Source organism: Macrobrachium rosenbergii, chromosome 2 (assembly GCF_040412425.1).
Source record: "Macrobrachium rosenbergii isolate ZJJX-2024 chromosome 2, ASM4041242v1, whole genome shotgun sequence".
Taxonomy (NCBI): Eukaryota; Metazoa; Arthropoda; class Malacostraca; order Decapoda; family Palaemonidae; genus Macrobrachium; species Macrobrachium rosenbergii.
In genome coordinates this window covers 36,335,513-36,355,512 of record NC_089742.1, presented here as the reverse complement: position 1 = coordinate 36,355,512, position 20,000 = coordinate 36,335,513, and the positions used below count along the sequence as shown (strand labels likewise).

Here is a 20,000-nt window from a genome sequence, read left to right as displayed (position 1 = left end):
CTGTTAAAGGAGTAAGTTAGAATTTATGTATATCTTTTAAAGGAGTAAGTTTTCATTTGTGTGTACCTTTTAAATGAGTAAATTTGCATTTGCTGAAGGAGTAAGTTAGGGTTTGTGTGTATATCTTTTACAGGAGTAAGTTTTCATTTGTACCTTTTAAATGAGTAAATTTGCATATGCTAAAGGAGTAAGTTAGCATTTGTGTGTGTCTTTTAAAGGAGTAGGTTTGCATTTGTGTATAAGCATAGAAAAGCCTTAAAAACATGAAAACAAACTCATGGTTCTTTTCTAAAGGCATTCGTGAGTATCTTGTCCATATGGAAGGTGGAGGTTGAGTCACTGCATATTATACATTTGTATACATCAATACATTTGCAGTTCTTCATTGGAGGGGTGGGCAGAGCTCTCTGCTAGCACGCTGTTGGCCGAGCGTTCGACTCTCCGACCGGCCAATGAAGAATTAGAGGAATGTATGTCTGGTGATAAAAATTCATTTCTCAGTATAATGTGGTTCGGATTCACAATAAGCTGTAGGGTCCCCGTTGCTAGGTAACCAGTTGGTTCTTAGCCACGTAAAAATAAATCTAATCCTTCGGGCCAGCCCTAGGAGAGCTGTTAATCAGCTCAGTGGTCTGGTTAAACTAAGGTATACTTAACTTTTTTTCAATACATTTGCGTATTTGTTTGCAAAAACCAGGTAGATTGGTTGACAATCTACCCGGTTTTTTTTTGCAGGGAAACACTTGAGAGTAACTTGAGGTGTCCTCCAAGTGTTTGTGTTGTCAGAGAATGCTGAATCCCTGCCCAAAAGATCTTTGTAGATTTATTTAGGAAAAGGTAATATATTAAAATCTTTTTCTACCAGCGTCCTACCGTCTTCACTTGCAAATTCATTAATAGCAAACCATTCACATTCATACTTCTCAGATTTACATCATTGAATTACTCGTACGGGCTGTTCTGTCAGCAAGAGCCCGTGCTGACATAACGACAGCTAAACGATGAACGAAAGAAACCAACCTACCAGCTTTAATCTTAAGCTATTATTTGAAAAGAAAAACTAAAAAAATAAAAAAATTGATGACCTGCGATATTCATCATCACATACGAATATGCTCTCCTTAGTCAGAATTGATACATGTTGAAGATGTGGATACTTATTTGATTGATGTTAAATGTAGGCCCGTTTTTGGTGACCATAGTCCTTGTGACGCCAGATCACTCAGGCAAATAAATCATTTGTGTGAAGTGTTGATAGCTGCTTGCTGAGGTCAGCTATTAGGTTTGTTATCTGTTTCTTGTATCACGCAGTTGTTTATTGTTTGTGTTTCCTATTTCGTTCCCAGCATCGTGTTTTTCCCTTATAATATTGCAGTAGCGATACAAATAGACCCATGAGTCCCAATCAGTTAATTAGTCTGTATTTGTTTCTCATGAAGGCGAATAATTTAAACTTTGGGAATTTTGACTATAGTCTGATTATGTTTGTTTTATTTAAAGTTTTCTTAAAATGCTTTCCTGAATATTTTCTTTTTCATTCTGTTTTTCTTAAGTTGCTTTTCCCGAGTATTTTCTTTTTCATTCTGTTTTTCTTAAATTGCTTTTCCTAGGTATTTTGCTTTCATTCTGTTTTTCTTGAATTTACTTTTTGTAGTATTTTCTTTTTCATTTATTTTTTCTTAAATTGCTTTTCCCGAGTATTTTCTTTTTCATTCTGTTTTTCTTGAATTGTTTTTCGTGAGTATTTTATTTTTCATTCTGTTTTTTTCCTGAGCATTATCTTTTTCAACTGGAGTATTTTTCTTTTTCATTCTGTTTTTCTTAAATTGATTTTCCTGAGTATTATCTTTTTCATTCTGTTTTTCTTAAATTGCCTTTCCTGAGTATTATCTTTTTCATTCAGTTTTTCTTGAATTGCTTTTCCTGAATATTTTCTTTTTCATTCAGTTTTTCTTGAATTGTTTTTCCTGAGTATTTTCTTTTTCATTCTGTTTTTCTTAAATTGCTTTTCCTGAATATTTTCTTTTTCATTCAGTTTTTCTTGAATTGTTTTTCCTGAGTATTATCTTTTTCATTCTGTTTTCCTTAAATTGTTTTCCGTGAGTATTTTCTTTTTCATTCTGTTTTTCTTAATATTTTTTTTTCGTCCAGAGTATTTTCTTTTTTTTCATTCTGTTTTTTCTTAAATTGCTTTTCCTGAGTATTATCTTTTTCATTCAGTTTTTCTTGAATTGCTTTTCCTGAATATTTTCTTTTTCATTCAGTTTTTCTTGAATTGTTTTTCCTGAGTATTTTCTTTTACATTCAGTTTTTCTTAAATTGCTTTTCCTGAATATTATCCTTTTCATTCTGTTTTTCTTAAATTGCTTTTCGTGAGTATTTTCTTTTTCATTCAGTTTTTCTTGAATTGTTTTTCCTGAATATTTTCTTTTTCATTCAGTTTTTCTTAAATTGTTTTCCGTGAGTATTTTCTTTTTCATTCTGTTTTTCTTAAATTGCTTTTCCTGAGTATTATCTTTTTCATTCAGTTTTCTTGAATTGCTTTTCCTGAATATTATCTTTTCTGTTTTTCAATTTTTCTTGAATTTTACATTATTTTTTCCTTTGAATATTTTCTTTTTTCATTCAGTTTTTCTTAAATTGCTTTTCCTGAATATTATCCTTTTCATTCTGTTTTTCTTAAATTGCTTTTTCGTGAGTATTTTCTTTTTCATTCAGTTTTTCTTGAATTGTTTTTCGTGAATATTTTCTTTTTCATTCAGTTTTTCTTAAATTGCTTTTCTCCTGAGTATTATCCTTTTCATTCTGTTTTCTTAAATGAATATTTTCTTTTCGTTCTTGTTTAGTATTTTCTTTTTCATTCTGTTTTTCTTAAATTGCTTTTCCTGAGTATTTTCTTTTTCATTCTGTTTTTCTTAAATGTCTTTTTCCTGAGTATTATCTTTTTCATTCTGTTTTTCTTAAATTGTTTTCCGTGAGTATTTTCTTTTTCATTCTGTTTTTCTTAAATTGTTTTCCTGAGTATTTTCTTTTCATTCTGTTTTTCTTAAATTGTTTTTCCTGGTATTATCTTTTTCATTCTGTTTTCTTAAATTGTTTTCCGTGAATATTTCTTTTCATTCTGTTTTCTTAAATTGTTTTCCGTGAGTATTTTCTTTGTCATTCTGTTTTTCTTAAATTGCTTTTCCTGAGTATTATCTTTTTCATTCTGTTTTTCTTAAATTACTTTTCCTGAATATTTTCTTTTTCATTCTGTTTTTCTTGAATTGCTTTTCCTGAATATTTTCTTTTTCATTCAGTTTTTCTTAAATTGCTTTTCGTAAGTATTTTCTTTTTCATTCTGTTTTTCTTAAATTGCTTTTCCTGAGTATTATCTTTTTCATTCTGTTTTTCTTAAATTGCTTTTCCTGAGTATTATCTTTTTCATTCAGTTTTTCTTGAATTGCTTTTCCTGAATATTTTCTTTTTCATTCAGTTTTTCTTGAATTGTTTTTCCTGAGTATTTTCTTTGTTTTCTTAAATGTTTTCCGTATTCTGTTTTTATTAAATTGCTTTTCCTGAATATTTTCTTTTTCATTCAGTTTTCTTGGTGTTTTTTTTTCATTCTGAAATTGTATTATCTTTTTCATTCTGTTTTTCTTAAATTGTTTTCCGTGAGTATTTTCTTTTTCATTCTGTTTTTCTTAAATTGCTTTTCCTGAGTATTATCTTTTTCATTCAGTTTTTCTTGAATTGCTTTTCCTGAATATTTTCTTTTTCATTCAATTTTTCTTGAATTGTTTTTCCTGAGTATTTTCTTTTACATTCAGTTTTTCTTAAATTGGTTTTCCTGAATATTACCTTTTCATTCTGTTTTTCTTAAATTGCTTTTCCTGAGTATTTTCTTTTTCATTCAGTTTTTCTTGAATTGTTTTTCCTGAATGTTTTCTTTTTCATTCAGTTTTTCTTAAATTGCTTTTCCTGAATATTACCTTTTCATTCTGTTTTTCTTAAATTGCTTTTCGTGAGTATTTTCTTTTTCATTCTGTTTTCTTAAATTGCTTTTCCTGAGTATTTTTCTTTTCATTCTGTTTTCTTAAATGGCTTTTCTGAATATTTTTCATTCTGTTTTTCCTAAATTGTTTCCGTGAGTATTTTCTTTTTACATTCATGTTTTTCTTAAATTGTTTTTCCTGAATATTTTTCTTTTCATTCTGTTTTTCTTAAATTGCTTTCTGAGTATTTTCTTTTTCATTCTGTTTTCTTGAATTGTTTTTCCTGAATATTTTCTTTTTTCATTCTGTTTTTCTTAAATCACTTTTCCTGTTTATTTTCTTTTCATTCTGTTTCTCTTAAATTGCTTTTCCTGAGTATTTTCTTTTCATTCTGTTTTTTAAGTGCTTTTCCCTGAATATTTTCTTTTTTCATTCAGTTTTTCTTGAATTGCTTTTTCTGAGTATTTTCATTTCATTCTGTTTTTCTTAAATTGCTTTTCGTAAGTATTTTTCTTTTTCATTCTGTTTCTTAAATTACTTTTCGTGAGTATTTTTCTTTTCATTCTGTTTTTCTTAAATTGTTTTCCTGATCTGTTTTTTCTGATCTTTTTCATTTTGTTTTTCTTAAATTGCTTTTACTGGTATTATCTTTTCATTCAGTTTTCTTGAATTGCTTTTTCCTGAATATTTTCTTTTCATTCAGTTTTTCTTGAATTGCTTTCCTGAGTATTTTTCTTTTTCATTCTGTTTTATTAAATTGCTTTTCCTGAAATCATTTCTTTCATTCTGTTTTCTTGGTGTTTTCCTGAGTATTTTGTTTTATCTTTTTCATTCTGTTTTCATAAATTGTTTTTTCCTGAATATTTTCTTTTCATTCTGTTTTTCTTAAATTGTTTTCCGTGAGTATTTTCTTTTTCATTCTGTTTTTCTTAAATTGTTTTCCGTGAGTATTTTCTTTTTCATTCTGTTTTTCTTAAATTGTTTTTCCTGAGTATTATCTTTTTCATTCAGTTTTTCTTAAATTGCTTTCCGTGAATATTTTTCTTTTTCATTCAGTTTTCTTGAAATTGTTTTCTGAGGTATTTTCTTTTACATTCAGTTTTCTTAAATTGATTTTCTGAATATTATTCATTCTTTTTCATTCTGTTTTTCTTAAATTGTTTTTTCTCTGAGTATTTCTTTTTCATTCAGTTTTTCTTGAATTGTCCTTTCTTGATATTTTCTTTTTCATTCAGTTTTTCTTAAATTGCTTTTCCTGAATATTACCTTTTCATTCTGTTTTTCTTAAATTGCTTTTCGTGAGTATTTTCTTTTTCATTCAGTTTTTCTTAAATGGCTTTTCCTGAGTATTATGTTTTTCATTCTGTTTTTCCTAAATTGTTTTCCGTGAGTATTTTCTTTTTCATTCTGTTTTTCTTAAATTGTTTTCCGTGAGTATTTTCTTTTTCATTCTGTTTTTCTTAAATGGCTTTTCCTGAGTATTATCTTTTTCATTCTGTTTTTCTTGAATTGTTTTTCGTGAGTATTTTCTTTTTCATTCTGTTTTTCTTAAATTACTTTTCCTGAGTATTTTCTTTTTCATTCTGTTTTTCTTAAATTGCTTTTCCTGAGTATTATCTTTTTCATTCTGTTTTTCTTAAATTGCTTTTCCTGAATATTTTCTTTTTCATTCAGTTTTTCTTGAATTGCTTTTCCTGAGTATTATCTTTTTCATTCTGTTTTTCTTAAATTGCTTTTCCTGAGTATTTTCTTTTTCATTCTGTTTTTCTGAAATTGCTTTTCGTGAGTATTTTCTTTTTCATTCAGTTTTTCTTGAATTATTTTTCCTGAGTATCATCTTTTTCATTCTGTTTTTCTAAAATTGGTTTTCCTGAGTATTTCCTTTTTCATTCAGTTTTTCTTGAATTGTTTTCCCCGAGTATTTTCTTTTTCGTTCTGTTTTTATTAAATTGCTTTTTCTGAGTATTTTCTTTTTCATTCCGTTTTTCTTAAATTGCTTTTCCCGAGTATTTTCCTTTTCGTTCTGTTTTTATTAAATTGCTTTTCCTGAGTATTTTCTTTTTCATTCCGTTTTTCTTAAATTGCTTTTCCTGAGTATTTTCTTCGTTCTGTTTTTTCTTAAATTTCTTTTCCTGAATATTTTCGTTTTCATTCAGTTTTTGTTAAATTACTTTTCCTGAATATTTTCCTTTTCATTATTTTTCTTAAGTTGCTTTTCCTGAATATTTTTGTTTTCATTCTATTTTTCTTAAATTGCTTTTCTTGAGTATTTTCTTTTTCATGCTATTTTTCGTAAATTGCTTTTCCTGAATATTTTTCTTTTCATTCAGTTTTTCTTAAATTGCTTTTCCTGAATATTATCCTTTTCATTCAGTTTTTCTTACATTGCTTTTCCTGAATATTTTCCTTTTCATTCAGTTTTTCTTGAGTTGCTTTTCCTGAATATTTTCCTTTTCATTCAGTTTTTCTTGAGTTGCTTTTCCTGAATATTTTCCTTTTCATTCAGGTTTTCGTAAATTGCTTTTCCCGAATATTAGTTTTTTCATTCAGTTTTTCTTTAATTGCTTTTCCTTAATATTGCGTTTTCATTCTATTTCTCTTAAATTGCTTTTCTTGAATATTTTCTCTTTCATTCTATTTTTCTTAAATTGCTTTTGGTGAGAATTTTCTTTTTATTCTATTTTTCTTAAATTCCTTTCCCTGAATATTCATTCTATTTTTCTTAAATTGCTTTTTCTGAATACATTCCTTTTCATTCAATTTTTCTTAAATTGCTTTTCCTGAATATTTTCGTTTTCATTCTATTTTTCTTAAATTGCTTTTCCTGAATATTTTCGTTTTCAGTCTATTTTTCTTAAATTGTTTTCCATGAATATTCTCGTTTTCATTCTATTTTTCATGAATTGCTTTTCCCGAATATTTTCGTTTTCATTCTAGTTTTCTTAAATTGTTTTTCCTGAATATTCTCGTGTTCATTCTATTATTCTTAAATTGCTTTTTTCTGAACATTTTCGTTTTCATTCAGTTTTTCTTAAATTGCTTTTCCTTAATATTTTAGATTTCATTCAGTTTTTCTTGAATTGCTTCTCTGAATATTTTCCTTTTCATTCAGTTTTTCTTAAATGTCTCTTCCTGAATATTTCCACTTTCGTTCTTGGGTTTTATTCAGTGTTCTCTTTTTTTTTTTTTGAGGTTGTAAACCCACAAAAGTCCAGGAAAGTTTATGAAAGAAATTCCGTCTCGCGGGACAGCGAAGAAATTTCATATTCATGGTAAAAGTTTCATATTAAGTGCACCGAGTCGACTGTAAATATCAATATGCTTCAACCATTTGGCAATCCTTTGCCCTTCAAGTTTTTCGTTTTGAATGTATGTGCGTATGTGTGGCTGCTGATTAAATGTTTGTTAGTTTTCATGTTTGTTTGAAGTATGGATTTGCTGTTTGTCTATCACTTGGTGTTGTTATAGGCCATGAGGTTTTAACAGGTTTATTATTATTATTATTATTATTATTATTATTATTATTATTATTATTATTATTATTATTAGGCCGAGAGGGTGTAACAAGCTTATAGTTATTATTATTATTATTATTATTATTATTATTATTATTATTATTAAAGTTTAACAGGCTTGCAGTTTATATTATTAGTGTTTTTGTTAAGTAGATTAAAAAGCTTGTAGTTATTATTATTATTATTATTATTATTATTATTATTATTATTATTAAAGCTCAACAGGCTTGCAGGTTCTATCATTATTGTTGTTGTTGTTAAGTAGATTAACGTGACCAAGGTGCCACAGTTGTAAACAATAATAACTGTTTTAATAATACCAACACAGGTTTTTGTTTTGTTAATGCATTTTATACATTTATGTTCTTTATCTACTTCCAGGTGTCGAGGGCCCAAGGAAGTCCGTAAGTACTCCTGTGCAAGTCTTTCAGATTTATAATTAGTGTTTAAGTAAAGGAGAGCCCCAAATCTTAATGAAAATAGGACATTTAATTCACATTTTACGTGTCATGTATGTGCACAGACTGTTAAGTGAAAATAAATGTAAATAGATAACTGGAACCTAAGTTGCCCAAATTACCGAAAAGTTCATCGTAATCATTCAGTGATTATTATACATATATATATATATATATATATATATATATATATATATATATATATATATATATATATATATATATATATGCTGGTTATACATATACATACATACATACATACATACATACTGTTTATCAATGGCACGTTGAACCCTCAGTTAGTTCTCCGTTGGGAGAGTTTGTTGAGTTGTCGCCTAGCACTCGCTGGGCCTCGGGAGTTCGAGTCTCCGGCCGGCTAAAGAATAATTAGAGGAATTTATTTCTGGTGATAGAAATTCATTTCTCGGTATAATGTGGATCGGATTCCCACAGTAAGCTGTAGTCCCGTTGCTAGGTAACCAATGGTTCTTAGCCACGTAAAATAAGTCTAATCCTTCGGGCCAGCCCTAGGAGAGCTGTTAATCAGCTCAGTGGTCTGGTAAAACTAATATAAACTTTTTTTTTTTTTGAGCCCCCAGCACTGACTTGACCGCTCACTTCCGTTTTTGCACTCATACCCTCGCGTTTTCTACGATTGTAAGGCTGTTGTGTTTCCACACCTCTTCTGCATGCGCGCGCAGTATATATTTATATGTATATAATCCCAGTATATGTATATGTGATTATATATATATATATATATATATATATATATATATATATATATATATATATATATATATATAGATATATATATCTACATGTGTGTGTGTGTGTTCGTGTTCTAAAGGGCCACAAAATATATTAGTATCCATGCCACTCTTATCCAAGACAGGTCGCACCCCCTTTCCTTACCCAATATCTGAGCTCACTTCGGCAAAACGAAAAATTCACGGGCCAAGTTTCGTCCCGCCAGAGTTTTGTGCTTATCAAAAGCGGCTCCTTACCTGTTGAAGTTCGATAAGAGGGCCAAAGCCGAACGTATATTACGACGGAATATTATATTAACCTAACCTAACTTCCTAACAATGTTGGGCGAGTGCGTTTAGGTTCAGAATGGATTTTGATAACGTCTTAATCATGGTTAGTTTTCCAATATTAATTTTAGGGCGGAGAGGAGGTAAATAGGCGAAATACGACATTTATATGTATGTAAATTATGTATGTATTTATGTATGTATATGTCTGTATGTACGTTTCAGTATAATTGAACATCTGGAATTGATTTGCAGTTAATAAGTAAAAATATTGAAATTACAAAAGTGGTGTATAGAAAAATTAATTTTTGTTAGAAAATATCACCATTTATCAAAGCTATCCACTTATGTGTAGTGAAGCATAAATTGTGTCTTTCTATGTTGGCAAAATGAGATATTTGTTTATTCTTAAATATGTTACTCCCATAAGAGAGAAAATAGCTAGTTTTTAGAATGGGAGGTTGAATAAAATTTCCTGTGAGAGAGAGAGAGAGAGAGAGAGAGAGAGAGAGAGAGAGAGAGAGAGAGAGAGAGAGAGAGAGAGAGAGAGAGAGTTTGTAGGTCAAATAATCCAACAACTTCCTTTTTTTTCATCATATTCTTTTTCCGGAAAGAGGAGAGAGAGAGAGAGAGAGAGAGAGAGGAGAGGGAAACGTCTCGCTCAGAAGCAAATGTCTAAATGTCCTATTCACTCCAACTTTCCGCCGTTATATGGTCTTGACTCTCAAAGAGGCATTCCTGCCATAGAAACCCTCTCCCTCCCCTCCCCCTTCCACCCTCTCCCTCCTCCTACCCTCTCCCCTCTCCCCCTTTTGTAGCAGGGTTTTGTAGCATCCAATCATTAATTTTCCCCTGAAGTACTCGCCAGATTAAAAGAGGAAGCTAATCAGTATTCACTCGAGAATCTCGAGGAAAAGCGGAGGCCTTTTCAGCAGTGAAGTTACACTCTCTGATATGTCACTCTCAGCACAGCCGTTCCTTGAGATATCAAGGACCCTACTCAACTCTGACTCCCCCCAAAAATGATTTTCTCGGACCCCAAAAATGTTTTTCTTGCACTGCAAAAATGTTCTTCTCGGACACCCAAAAAAGTTTTTATTGGACCCCCAAAAATGTTTTTCTTGGGCCCCAAAAATTTTTTTCTTGCACTGCAAAAAATGTCCTTCTCTGACACCCAAAAATGTTTTTATTGGAACCCCCCACTCAAAAAAAATGTTTTTCTTGGGTCCCAAAAATATTTTTCTTGGGCCACACAAAATGTTTTTCTTGGAACCCCCTAAAATGTTTTCTTGGAACCCCTAAAATGTTTTTCTTTCGATCCCCAAAAATGATTTTCTCTGACCCCCATAAATGCTTTTCTACGACCCCCATAAATGTTTTTCTTGTACCCCCTAAAATGTTTGTCTTGGGCCCATGAATTTCACAGAGAGATTAAGAGAGGATTTCCGAGGACTGGAAAGTTTTTTTTGGGGGGCGAATGGTAGCAACTCAGAGGTTGGTTTTTTTTGTAAGACTCTCTTGTTAATTAAGAACTTTTTTTTAACTTTCTTTTTTATCAGTGGTAGTAAATAGTTTGTTTGTTGTGCCTCAAAGAAAAGAAGGATCTGGGACTGGGCGAAGGTAACCATTTCCTTCAGCGGAGTGTCTTTTCATTTATTTTTTTATCAAATTTTCGTAACTCTGAGATTGGAATGTGTATTATAATAGGTAAATAGTATATTGTTATAATAGATAGATAGATAGGTTAAGTATAATAGATGAATAGGTAAATTATTATAATAGATGAACATGTAAATTATTATAATAGATAAATAGGTAAGTTATAATAATTTACCTAAAGTACTTAAGTAGAAAACCTTTGTCCGGTTGCCATTATGCAAATTAGCAATGGAATGTATGAAATTATCATTTACTGCCCTGGATCTACTTTCAGCATTCTACATGATATGGCAGGTTTATAAGTTCATACTAATTCACTTAATGCGAAAATAATATCCACTTGGTGAACTGGCTTATCGACAGGCCTCACTGTGACCTGTTGTCAGCAATAGCAGTCTCGTAAGATATGTTGGAAGGTTCTGACATAGTCTTTTGGAATGAAGTTGTTTCTCTCAGTGTCAAACAAAGATAAAGGAGTTGAAAAAGTTTATCATTATATTGATGATGGTGCAGGTATTTATTTTCCCACCTGGATCTCAGAGTATTTAGTCCTGTGCTTTGAACATTGCAGTCTTTAGTGTGCCAAGGATTGATGACTGCTGCAGCATGATCATAAAATTGCAACACTCAAAGCTACTGTCTCAGTGGATGCTGTGAAGTTATTGGACATAGTTAATTATAGGGATATATTTCAGAGGTCGAATATACTTCAGTGCACCTTCAAGAGTGGCTTACCTTTGCAACATGAACGAGAAATTGCAACACTCAGAGGTATAGCTTCAGTGGATGATGTAGGCTGATTGAATTTAGTTAATTGTAAGGATATACTTGGAGAATGATTTTGCTCGTCAAATGCTATTTGTCTTCAAACTAGATCAAGTTTTGTATTGCAAGTCTTGAATTTGATCGCAAACTTGCAATATGTTCCAATTTGCTTAGTATGGGGACGATGTAGATATAATTTTCAATAAATTTTAAAGCTAGAACATTACGAGAGCTAGGAGAGTTAATATCTGAAACATAAAATGAACAGATGACCATTGGGAATGTTAGGGGCAGGTATCGATTGTGTAAAGGTTAAAGGTTAACGTTGTGAGTTTTTCGTGGAAAAATGAAATTGATGTTTTTGAGAATAATGTAAAGTATTCCATTCCCGACTGACTATCGAATAGAAGGCAATATTATTGAAAGCTTTGAAAACATATTTTAAAACCCGTTACAAGAACTTAAAAGCACTTTCCTTAAAAAAATAAAATATGAACAGGATTATGATTTAAAAAGTAAGGAAGATGAGAGAATAATATATAGGTATATATTGCAGACAAATGTTTAAAACTATTTACAAAAAGAAATAATGCCATTACTCATGTCTGTATTTTGTTATTGTTTAACAGATTGCCGTTGAACTAGTTAATAATAATAATAATAATAATAATAATAATAATAATAATAATAATAATAATAATAATAATAATAACAGACATGTGAAATAAAAATTCATTCAACAACAGATTCAACAGATTAGATATGAATGTGACAGTGAGCATTGCGCTTAAGTAATAATAATAATAATAATAATAATAATAATAATAATAATAATAATAATAATAATAATAATAATAATAATAAGCGATTGGTTAGTCTATTGTCCACCCTTCTCCGATATTTAATTGAAATCCATAAATAATCTTTCGATTGTTTATAGTCAGTGAAAGAAAGGAAGCAGTTTAAAGTGAATATAACTTCAGCCAGCCTTTTGTCGAAAATGATTACTCAAGAGATTTTGATAAGATAGTTACGAAACGAAATCGTCTGAATAAAAATAAATAAGTGGCGAAATATCGTGTCTAAAATCTTCGTTGCGTCACCTGAGTGTCTAGTGAGAATATCAGTTCGTGTAAATGCACTTTCCTTTTGATAAGTAAGAAGAAGAAGAAGAAGAAGAAGAAGAAGAAGAAGAAGAAGAAGAAAGGAAGAAGACGAGGAGGATAAAAAGAAAGAGCATCATAAAACCTCGCATTCATAGAAGAGGAAAAACGGGAGAACTGTTTCAGGAAAAATCGACGGCATTTGTCGTCGTAGCCCTCTCTCTCTCTCTCTCTCTCTCTCTCTCTCTCTCTCTCTCTCTCTCTCTCTCTCTCTCCTCTCCACTCGAATGGTTTTCTATTTCTTCTCGAGCGATGACCTGTATGACGACGAGAGAGAGAGAGAGAGAAAAAAAAAGAAAAACGTGATGGAGGCAGACGGGAGACGCGTGAGACAAAATAGAAACGAGGAAATGAGGGGAGCAATCATTCTTGTCTTGCGCAATCCACAAATTCCCAGGAGCTCAGAGAGAGAGAGAGAGAGAGAGAGAGAGAGAGAGAGAGAGAGCATCTATTCATAAACGGTCGGTGCAATATGAAATGGTCTCAATTCACGTCGATGCTCCGCCAATGTCGATAGTGAGGGATGGTGGTCATTCCGAGGTGTTGTAATGGAGGCGCGGTGATACAGTGGTTTTTAACGGTGTTCTGAGATGTTGATGGGGGATGTTGTTCTTCCCTGATGTGTTGGGGGGATGTTGTTCTTCCCTGACGTATGGGGGCGGGGTTGCTGTTCTTCCTTGATGCATGGGGATGTTGTTCTTCCTGACGTATGAGGGGGACGTTTTTCGCTTCTTCCATGACGTATGGGAAGATGTTGTTCTTCCCTGACGCATGGGAGATGTTCTCTGTCGTATGGGGATGTTGTTCTTCCCTGACACATGGGGAAGGTTGTTCTTCCATGACGTATGGGTGGATGTTGTTCTACCCTGACGTAGGGAATCTTGTTCTTTCCTTATGTATAGGGATGTTCTTCCCTGACGTATGGCGGATGTTGTTTTCCCTGACGTATGGGGGATCATTTTGATAGCGCGACTTAGGATTCTCAAGGTATTGCCTATCTTTAAATGAGACTTTTCCTACATTTGATTTATCTTTTACAAGCGAAGGGTCGAATGGCTTAGGCAATCGAAAGCCTATTTAAATGTAGACTCCAATCAGATAGGCAACATAATGTCCACATCTAGCCCAGGCCAGAAGAGATCCTGAAGAATTTGAGAGGAAAGCTAAGAGAGTCAGGAAAAAGTAAGAATAAAAATCTTGTGCTTCTTAAAGCTAGTAATTCAGAGCGAAGGGCTATGTTTTGTCTTATTTATAATTCCGGACTTCTCTACCTGCTTCCGTTTCTCCTGACTTTAATAACCCCCCTTCCTATGAAAGGAAGTTTATAGTCTTCCTTTTTGGTTAAGTCACACTTTCCTTTCCACTTCTTTTTTTTATACACATTTTTTATATATATATATTATATATATACATATATATATATATATATACTATATATATATATATATATGTGTGTATAGTATTTTATGTATAACATAAAAATATATATGTGTGTATATTAATACACATATTATCTGATATAAAGTCTTATAAAATCTAGACAAAAGAATGAATGGCTTATTTACAAGCAGTTGGTCTCCCACTCACAGATTTTTCATTTAATTTCTCAGATGAGAAGAATTAGTTCTGGGATTTGCGACTATTTCACAGACAAAAGTGAGTTCTTATTTTACCGTCATGAAGCGTATAGAAATTAGAATACCCATGTGAATAGAATACCCACATGCAGGGAACGGTAAAAGGAAGGCTTGTAAAAGAATAATGCCTAGGCGTGAAATTAAATTAAATGTGAACGATCTTAAAAATGAAAACGGTACCATGGACGAGAAACAACTGAATTACCGGCAAAATTTAAAATAATAATAATAATAATAATAATAATAATAATAATAATAATAATAATAATAATTAGTGACGATATTGTTGCAATAATAGAAATAATAATAATAACGGTTGCCATAATATAAACGATGGCTGTCATTGTTATGATGGAAATGATGAAAATAGTTTGTTGCAATAATAAAAATGATGAAGATACTGGTTGCTATAAATGAAATGAAAATAGTGCTTGAAAAAATAGAACTGATGATGATAATCGTTGCCATAACAAAGATGATGAAAGTAATGTTATGATAATAGAAATGACAGAGGTTGCAATAACAGAAGTGATGAAAAGAGTGGTTGCAATAAGAGGAATGATGAAATAGGGGCTTCAGTAAGAGGAATGATGAAAGCAGTTGTTGCAATAATAGAAATGACAGTGGTTATAATAATATAAATAATGAAAATTGTTGTTGCAATAATAATAGAACTGGTGAAAATAGTAGTTGTAATAATAGAAATGATGTAAATAGTGGTTGCAATCATAAAAATTATGAAAGTAATTTTTTCAATAATAAAAGTGATGAAGCTATAGAAAGGTGAATATAGTGGTTACAAAAATATAAATGATGAAAATAGTTACCATCAAAGAAATGATGAAAACAGTGGTTGCAATTATAACAAGTAAAAAATGCGCCGAAGTTTCCTCTGCGCAATCGAGTTTTCTGTACAGCTGCTACAGCGTATAATCAAGACCACTGAAAATAGATCTATCTTTCTGTGGTCTCGATATAATGCATTTTGAGCCGCGGCCCATGAAACTTTATCACGGGCCGGTGGTGGCCTATCCTATATCGTTGCCAGAAGCACGATTATGGCTAACTTTAACCTTAAATAAATAAAAACTACTGAGGCTAGAGGGCTGCAATTTTAGCATGTTTGATGATTGGGGTGGATGATCAACATACCAATTTGCAGCCCTCACAACCTTGGGAGTGGTTTTAAGATCTGAGGGCGGACAGAAAAACTGCTGGCAGAAAAAAGTGCGGACGGACAGACAAAGCCGGCACGATAGTTTTCTTCTCAGAAAACTAAAAATGACAAACTAGCATGGCTACGATAACACGATGTTTACGACGGTAACAGAAATACGACAGTCCTATGAATGATGATGAGGAAGAGCTTTCCAGCGATGTTAATGCACATAACGAGCCATGATGATCTTGACAGCAGTACAATGGCCGAAATTTATAATGATTGCGTTGGAATGATGCCATCAAGCGAAGCTGTGTAGCAGTGCTGGTGTCTTTGTGATGATGGTGGTAGGAGGGGCAATGTAACGATAATTTATAAGTAATGATAATGATGGAATAGTGATTCTGAATTGATAGTGATTGCACAACACACACATATAATATATATATATATATATATATATATATATATATATATATATATATATATATTATATATATATATATATACATACATGCTGCATACATGTTATACATACATATACATATATATACGTAGATGTACTGTGTGTATATGTACATTTACTAGACAAAATTTCCGCATGATCTGTGTAAACCAGTTGTTTTTATTAATATGAAAACGCATTCAATCTCTGCACACACTTCATAAAGTTATGGATTTATGAGAGCAGGATTAAGGCAGTTGTGGAAAGCTTTTATAAATATCACTGAATAGGGACATCAAAAACATTTACTTCGATCCCTCCCATAAATTGTCCTCAGGAGTCATATCCCTTGAGATGAAAATTTGTCAGGGAAGCCTTACGGTCCATTAATATAGGAAAAGCATTCTGAAATATGAAGTTGGGTCCTCCTTCCCTCCGTACTACAAACCACCCACCATCCCCACCTCCATCCTATCCCTCTTCATTCCAGACTGCTCCTGCTGTCTCTTTCTTCCCTTGTCCTCTTCTGCTCCTTCGCAGACGTCTTAAGATTTCCTCCTTCGCTCTTGTTTCTGTGCCTTTGGTGGCCATCCTTTTCCCTTCGCCTTTCGACCTTCCTTAGACTGTTTCTTCCCTCTCTCTTCTTCCATACTGCCTGGAACAGTTCCCTCCCTCCCTCTTCGTCCATACTGGCTGGAACAGTTCCCTCCCTCCCTCTTCTTCCATACTGCCTGGAGCAGTTCCCTCCCTCCCTCTTCGTCCATACTGGCTGGAACAGTTCCCTCCCTCCCTCTTCATCCACACTGCCTGGAACAGTTCCCTCCCTCCCTCTTCATCCACACTGCCTGGAACAATTCCCTCCCTCCCTCCCTCCCTCTTCGTCCATACTGCCTGGAACAGTTCCCGCCCTCCCTCTCTCCCTTTTCGTCCATAATGCCTGGAACAGTTCCCTCCCCTCCCTCCCTCTTCGTCCATACTGCCTGGAACAGTTCCTCTCCTCCTCTTCGTCCCATACTGCCTGGAACAGTTCCCTCCTCCCCTTCGTCCATACTGGCTGGAACAGTTCCTCCCCTCTCTTCCCATCCCTGGAGCAGTTCCCTCCCTCCCTCTTCGTCCATACTGGCTGGAACAGTTCCCTCCCTCCCTCTTCATCCACACTGCCTGGAACAGTTCCCTCCCTCCCTCTTCATCCACACTGCCTGGAACAATTCCCTCCACTCCCTCCCTCCTCTTCATCCATACTGCCTGGAACAGTTCCCTCCCTCCCTCTCTCCCTTTTCGTCCATAATGCCTGGAACAGTTCCCTCCCTCCCTCTTCGTCCATACTGCCTGGAACAGTTCCCTCCTCCCCTCCTCTTCGTCCATACTGCCTGGAACAGTTCCCTCTCTCCCTCCCTCTTCGTCCATACTGCCTGGAACAGTTCCCCCTCCCCTCCATCCCTCTCTCCCTCCCTCTTCGTCCATACGGCGTGGAACAGTTCCCTCCCTCTTCGTCCATGCTGCCTGAAACACATCCCTCTCTCTTCTTCCATTTTGCCTGGAACAGCTCCCTCATTCTTTCTATGTTTCCTGGAACAGTTCCCTCCTTTCTGTACTTCCTGGAACAGTTCCCTCCTACTTTCTATACTTCTTGGAACTGTTCCCCCCACCTTTCTATGCTTTCTGGAACTACCACTCCTTCTATGTAGCATTCCTGTAGGACCTAACCCCTCTGTTCTTTCCAGACTTCCATCGCCTTCTATACTTATTAGAACTGTAGTCTTCCTCCTGTTTTCTTTCCATATTCCTGGCTGTGTTTCTTTCCACATTGAGTGGGCTCTCTCTCTTCTTCGCCCTTCTCACATACTACGTGAGACTACACCTCCTCCCTATTCTTTCCATAATACTAGAGGTTGTCTCCTTCTCCCCTTATCTTTCTTCTAAACGCCTTGAGATTATCTTCCGTCTTTCCATAACCCTTGACAGTCTCGTTCCGTGCGACCTGAAATTGCCTTCCTCTCCTTATTTACTTCCCTACGCCTTGTAAATATACCCTACCTCTACTCTGAAATCGCCCCTCCTCCGATGTCTGTCTGGGTGAAATGGAAGGTGTATGATTTAAGTACAACTTTTTATACATTCTATAAGACTTTCTTTAATATTTTATTAGTCCCCTACTGGCAAAGTTGGCCGTGGGGTAGACTATAGTATTTCCATCCTTTTTCGGCTGGTATGTCTGACTGTAGGCTTGTGTGTTTGTCACGCTTACCCTGTCAACACAACTCTCCTATATTTCAGTTTTGCTTGGTAAAAAGATCGACTATCAGGCATAAATGGCCATGAAAAGGGAGATTGTCTTTCTGTTCCATTTGCTGTTCCTCGTTGTTCATTTTTTGTTCTAAGTAAGGACTCTGCCAAAAATTGAAAATAAAGTCCCAATTTCCAGACACGATGCACCCGAAAACTTTTATTTTTAACTATTGAACTATAGGAAGTACAGACTTCATATTATTCGGCATGCATGCTCTTTTAATCGAGAAATTTTAGATGGCACCAAAGATAAGGATCCTTTGGCTTTGACGACGATGCCACAAAAAAAAAAAAGCTGCTGCAAAGGGCATTTCTCATTTACTGGAATTATATTGGGTCTGTAAGAGACATGTAATCCATTATCAGTGCTATCAGGCTGCTTTGTATATAAAAAAAATAGAAATTGTTATTCATTCTCTCTCTCTCTCTCTCTCTCTCTCTCTCTCTCTCTCTCTCTCTCTCTCTCTCTCTCTCTCTCTCTCTCTCTCACACACACAACTAGATCACTCTACAACCTCGTTTAGACATGACGTAATTTTCAGTGTATTAATGTGTATGAAAGGAGCGAATCCTTCTTTTCCCTTTATATTTATTTTATTTATTTATTTATTTTGTTTTGCAGAGAGGAACACGCCCTGTAAACATTACTCTTTCATTTGTTCTACAGAATTTCGTTCGGCGAACTAAGCGTATTACAACATCATAACAGTTTCCATGTATTCGTTTCCCTGCATTCATTTCACCCCTAATGCACCTCTGGTGAAAGGAGTTTTTCCACGTATTTTATAAGTAGTCTCCTCTCTCTCTCTCTCTCCTCTCTCTCTCTCTCTCTCTCTCTCTCTCTCTCTCTCTCCCCTATCAGTCCCATTGCACTGTTCTTATTTTTTATGTTGGCATAATTTCTGTGTTTTTACAAATAATTTCTGTTCTTTTTGCGCAATTTCTTTTTTTTTTTTTGCATAATTTCTGGTATTGAGGTTATTTGTTTTTTGCATAATGTAATTTTTTCATAATTATTTTTTTCTTGGGTTATTTCTGTTTTTTGTATTCCTTTTTTTGGGGGGGCATAATTTTCTTTCTTCGCGTAATTTCTTTTTTGAATAATTTCTGTTTCTCCCATAATTTATTTTTTGCATAATTTGTTTTTTGCACAATATGTTATTTACATAATTTCTTGTTTTTTTTTTTGCATAATTTCTGAGGATGTTGTACCTCAATAGTTCAGTGGAAGGTGCAATGCATTACTACCCTACAACAGTTCACGTTGTATTCAAATAATTTTTTTTATAATGTTATCTTTATTTGATAATGTATTTATTTGCCCTGTTATCTTTTCTAATAACTGATCTCTTCTTTCAATATTTTCTACTCTTTTCTGAAACTTCTTTCAAATGAACTCCTTATTCTTGTTCTTTGGAATCTTGAGTTTATCTTTTGAATAATAATAATAATAATAATAATAATAATAATAATAATAATAATAATAATAATAATAATAATAATAATAATAATAATAACAACAATAATTTTAACTAACCTCGTATACTCATTGTACCTTTGCAATATTTTGTATGTATATATTTCTTTTCACTCACCTGTTAGTCTCCTTGCATCAGTGATACTTTTGATATATTTTATTATTATTTTTTTTATTTCACAAAAGTATTCCAAATGGAAGAAGTTTTTCACTTTCCATCTACTTGGTATTATATTTCCCAAAGGCATTTCGAGCAGAAGTTTTTCGATTTTTCACGAATAAAATATCCTCTCTCTCTCTCTCTCTCTCTCTCTCTCTCTCTCTCTCTCTCTCTCTCTCTCTCTCTCTCTCTCTCTCTCTCTCTTTCTTTTCTCTTGTCTGCCTCCTCTTTCAGCCTCCCGTTATTCCCCATGAGTCGTTCC

At 33.4% G+C, this 20,000-nt stretch overlaps 1 long non-coding RNA gene across 1 annotated transcript in view; it reads left to right on the top strand.

Moving 5' to 3' along the window:
* LOC136845012 (uncharacterized) overlaps positions 1 to 20,000 on the top strand; it is a 301,988-nt gene that overhangs the window by 168,559 nt on the left and 113,429 nt on the right. Inside the window, exon 2 of the long non-coding RNA XR_010855039.1 lies at positions 7,871 to 7,893. This is a non-coding gene — a long non-coding RNA (uncharacterized lncRNA). The remainder of the gene's footprint in view (positions 1 to 7,870; positions 7,894 to 20,000) is intronic.